This window comes from Silene latifolia, chromosome Y (assembly GCF_048544455.1).
Source record: "Silene latifolia isolate original U9 population chromosome Y, ASM4854445v1, whole genome shotgun sequence".
In the NCBI taxonomy this organism is placed as follows: Eukaryota; Viridiplantae; Streptophyta; class Magnoliopsida; order Caryophyllales; family Caryophyllaceae; genus Silene; species Silene latifolia.
The window spans coordinates 44,122,561-44,128,020 of record NC_133538.1 but is presented as its reverse complement, the minus strand read 5'-3'; the positions used below and the strand labels follow the sequence as shown (position 1 = coordinate 44,128,020).

At 35.1% G+C, this 5,460-nt stretch overlaps 1 long non-coding RNA gene across 1 annotated transcript; it reads left to right on the top strand.

The window, feature by feature from the left end:
• The first annotated feature begins 1,071 nt into the window (after positions 1 to 1,071).
• On the top strand, positions 1,072 to 3,918 carry LOC141627777 (uncharacterized). Its single transcript, XR_012537060.1, has 2 exons — positions 1,072 to 1,437; positions 2,625 to 3,918. It is a non-coding gene; the product is annotated as an uncharacterized LOC141627777 (long non-coding RNA).
• Positions 3,919 to 5,460: the final 1,542 nt, after the last annotated feature.

Sequence of the window (5,460 nt, the reverse complement as noted above, 5' to 3'; positions counted from 1 at the left end):
GTAACAATCTATACCTAAGTTGATAAAAAAAAATCCAAATATTTGAACTTGAGATGAAGCAAAATTTAGGGTTGATAAAGTTGATGACTAATGAATTATGTGTAATTTTCAGCATAAAACTTGTGTCATTGGGTATTAATTATACAACAAGTCTAATTGATGACGGACATATCCGTCACAAGTTGAAGAAGGGTCAAGTAATAGTCAAGTGGATAGATAATAAGACAAAAGCAAAATGATTAGGGAGTAGCATTCTGCTTTTGTTTTATCTATCCACTTAGATATTACTTGACACATCTTCAGCTTGTGGCAGATATGCCCGTCTTCAATGAGAATTTGTGTTAATTTTATCTGTTTTATAACATCAAGTAACATAATTATAATATATATGTAGTCCGTTTAGGGGGTAATCCTGCTTCTTGTAACCAAAAAAGGATACTTGTAATATATAGGTAGCATTCATTGTTAAACAAACCACGGGTTTTAAATTATAATAAAACACTATTCTCCTAAACTTTGTGTAGTATGTAGTACATAATACCACTTTTGCTACTTGTTTCTTAATTAATTAATGTATGGCCTTATAAAGAAGAAAGACTTGAATTATGCGTTTGACATTGCATGACCATGAAGTTGATCTAAGAATGTGAATGCCATCATAATTATCTACATTATATGTGGATTAACTGTATTATGCAATTAGTTTCGTAAAATATATTATGCCTTAACTTTAATATTACAATATCTTTCAAATATTAGATAAATTCACATACATAAGGACATCGATTAATAAAAGAAAAGATGTGTTTGGTAAAATATACCAGGTCCTATCACAATAGCGGCGGTATAATTTGTATCGTGATAGTTGTTGATTTGAAATACAAAGCCTGAATTGATACATAATTTACTCGATTTTGATTGAGTTTTATATTGACCTATTATAAAACTGAACATTTTAAAATTTATCTTATTTAAAATGATTCGCAACAAATTATAACTATTTTAATATTTTCTTAATTAGAAAATATAAGCAATTGCCCAAATCACTTTTTATACTTCCTTGTCACTTATTTACTTTGATATAGGAGAGGTATCTTTCTAAACTGTTGTCTAAAAAATAATCGTACCTTGTTGAAGTCCCAAACAAACAATCTAGCTAATCTCCCAATTCCAAATCAAATTATATCTCCTGCTATCATCTCATCATCTCAATGAAGCTACAGCAATCACCTCTTTATCCAGTCGACAACACCAGTAATATGACTCCTTATCAGCACACACCTGTTATCCGTCAATCCACAAATTTCTCCGGCTCGGTTCATCGACGTCGGGACTCGGGCATATCTCTCATCCCTTCTATTCCTTCGCGGACCTGTATTTGATGTACCTGCTCCTCATATCAACTATTAAGAATGTCGGTTAGTCGAGTTATTCACGGTATAATTCTATACTTTTTCCATTGGCTTAAAATATTAATCCAAATTAATGTTATTACATAGCGAGTGGAAAGCTTTAGTTGAGTGAGGTCGACTCCGGGTGGTCTATGTAATGGCGAGTGGATTTAATAAGTCCTCTTTAAACACAATATTCTTGATGTGGTCTTTGTGATTCTATTGCGCAACAACAGTCCATGAGTTTCCCCCCTGCGAAGTTAAGCATATCAGTTGAATAGCATTTAATTTGTTGTAGTCTCTACGCATTAACTCCCTCATCATACCGTACTCTCTTACCAGGCTGCTTGCCTTGGCTATTCTCATCAATAATATATATGGTATTTCTGTGTAGAATCATAGGGGGAAAAAAGCGGGTACTATAAGACCATGAGAGAGGGGTACAACTTAGTGATTCGTTGTGTTCGATTTCTAACTCTCTTCCTTCACTTGCTCCTCCAACATCTCCTACAATAACAAGCGCAACAATTTCTGATGTTGTTTTTCACTCAGGCGTTGTTGGGCCATGAAAAATTGTGCTAGTGGATTGACATCCTCTAACATTTGCTTCAATACAGTACGTATTGAAAGTATATCTGCTTCTAAAATTGGCTTTGTTGTCTTTCTTCACAAATACCTTGGGCCTCATATCTATTTTACTTGGGGTGTCATAAACATAAAGCTATATAAATGAGGGCGTTCGTTTGCCGGTAGGAAGCAAAAACTCTTAACAATGGTTGTTCTGTCCACCAATTCGGAAAGTGTATGGTCCGGGGGAATTATTCACAGTTGTATCGACTTTCGCACCCATTAATGTGAATGCATTGGAGGAATTTTACATTCAGATATTATGCCTAAACTTTTGAGCTCTGGCGCCTTGATTGTCGTCATCCATTAAGTTTTTTTTTTTAAATATAGTAGGATCTCTTAGTTGTGGCAATCTTATATTGCCCTCCTTACAACACATATTGAAATATATCTGCCCTCGATTGCTTGTCTTTTTCACCCTTTCCTCATACCACATGCTCATATTGCATGTTGTGCAACTACATTCTGGCGGAGCTAAATTGAGATACCTGGTGAAAAGTTATTAACTGTGGTCATGAATTAGAAACACTGGATTAGAGAAATAAACATCAGATTAGAAAGGTATCAAGGTTAATCAGTCTGATAAAGGCGTAGGTTTGCTTACAGTGGTACGTGCTTTCAACATACCAAGACCAGCAGTGAGACTATAAGCTCTGAATCGTGGGAAGATAACAGACGGTAATCGGTATATTATTGTTCTGTTCTGCAGCTGCCTTATCTTTCTCCGTTGTTTCATGAAGCTGACTGTGCTCATCCCAGGTGAAATTTTGATTTACAAATATTAGGATCTCTCTCTGTCAATTCTAAAGGTCTTATGAAAAGTACAGGCCCTTGTGTACTTAAATGATCGCGGGGACATACCAGAATCTAGGTTTTCCGCGCCTATTAGCTCGGGTAATGTTAGCAACGGAGAACTTGTTTGTTGTACCCGTTTCCTTCGTTTTCCTTTACTTCTGTTTATATTTAATTCGTATTAAAATCCGTGGTGAATAGTTATTATTTATATTTGTCTAATATGTTACAATCTTCTAATAAGATTAGGTAACATCTGGTATCTAATACTATCTATGGTATGTAATTGACGCACCAGGATCAAGGATCTGTGCTACCTGGCTTACTTGTTGATTCGGAACCTAATTCTGTTGCCAAAGTGTCGGCTGACTGCTGGTTTCTCTTCCGTTGCCTGGTATTGCTTATTAGGTTAGTCATGTGGAGAAACGCACGCTAAAAATCCATCTCTATATTCCCATGAAGTAATTGTCTTAATAAAATTCTATCACTGCATTCATGTGTAGAAATCAAGTAACAAACCTGGATTGGCGTTTTTTTTTTTGCAACATGTTGATTCGGGTAATAAATCTGATTACAAACTCGTAGGCGGTAGCTGTGTTCTTTCTAGTTCTCATATTGATGGCTGTCATTAGTCCTTGGTAAGGTTGGTGCAAAACTGCAATTCGGTCGTTACATTTGGAAAGTGTTATTGCCTTGATGAAAAATCAAGGAAACAAACCCGGATTCGGTTTAAATGCGAGACTCATTGTTCTAGGTGGTCCTTGGGATAATACACTGCTGAGCGGTTTTGTTCCTACACGTCGGTGACCTTGCTGCATCTTTACCTCCATGATTTCCTGATCCCCATCCATTACTGTTTATCTTCTGTCGGGTGAATCGGTAGCTGGGATAACGTTATTTGGCCCCTGTATAACGTCGTTCTTCTTCTTATATATATAGGAACTGTTCCACCTATAGTCAGAGACTTACAATAGTTTAGTTGAATGAGGATCAGAGTAGCATAAGAATTAGTGTTTCAATAGAATTAGTTGATTATTCTTATTAGCTCGGATTGTATCCCATATTTTAGCATGCAGATTTTTTGAATTTTATTAAAATTTGTTTTCAATATTAAGAAATCTACTTTGTTTCGAAATCTACTTTGTTTCGAAATCTAAAAAAGTTGGATTGTCTAATATCGCTATTCTTATTAGCTCGGATTGTATCCCATATTTTAGCATGCAGATTTTTTGAATTTTATTAAAATTTGTTTTCAATATTAAGAAATCTACTTTGTTTCGAAATCTACTTTGTTTCGAAATCTAAAAAAGTTGGACTGTCTAATATCGCTTGAAAAGTTGCTGCTTTATATATATGTATTGATTGGAGTCTCTAATATCGCTCTCTAATATATTATGCCTTAACTTTAATATTACAATATCTTTCAAATATTAGATAAATTCACATACATAAGGACATCGATTAATAAAAGAAAAGATGTGTTTGGTAAAATATACCAGGTCCTATCACAATAGCGGCGGTATAATTTGTATCGTGATAGTTGTTGATTTGAAATACAAAGCCTGAATTGATACATAATTTACTCGATTTTGATTGAGTTTTATATTGACCTATTATAAAACTAAACATTTTAAAATTTATCTTATTTAAAATGATTTGCAACAAATTATAACTATTTTAATATTTTCTTAATTAGAAAATATAAGCAATTGCCCAAATCACTTTTTATACTTCCGTGTCACTTATTTACTTTGATATAGGAGAGGTATCTTTCTAAACTGTTGTCTAAAAAATAATCGTACCTTGTTGAAGTCCCAAACAAACAATCTAGCTAATCTCCCAATTCCAAATCAAATTATATCTCCTGCTATCATCTCATCATCTCAATGAAGCTACAGCAATCACCTCTTTATCCAGTCGACAACACCAGTAATATGACTCCTTATCAGCACACACCTGTTATCCGTCAATCCACAAATTTCTCCGGCTCGGTTCATCGACGTCGGGACTCGGGCATATCTCTCATCCCTTCTATTCCTTCGCGGACCTGTATTTGATGTACCTGCTCCTCATATCAACTATTAAGAATGTCGGTTAGTCGAGTTATTCACGGTATAATTCTATACTTTTTCCATTGGCTTAAAATATTAATCCAAATTAATGTTATTACATAGCGAGTGGAAAGCTTTAGTTGAGTGAGGTCGACTCCGGGTGGTCTATGTAATGGCGAGTGGATTTAATAAGTCCTCTTTAAACACAATATTCTTGATGTGGTCTTTGTGATTCTATTGCGCAACAACAGTCCATGAGTTTCCCCCCTGCGAAGTTAAGCATATCAGTTGAATAGCATTTAATTTGTTGTAGTCTCTACGCATTAACTCCCTCATCATACCGTACTCTCTTACCAGGCTGCTTGCCTTGGCTATTCTCATCAATAATATATATGGTATTTCTGTGTAGAATCATAGGGGGAAAAAAGCGGGTACTATAAGACCATGAGAGAGGGGTACAACTTAGTGATTCGTTGTGTTCGATTTCTAACTCTCTTCCTTCACTTGCTCCTCCAACATCTCCTACAATAACAAGCGCAACAATTTCTGATGTTGTTTTTCACTCAGGCGTTGTTGGGCCATGAAAAATTGTGCTAGTG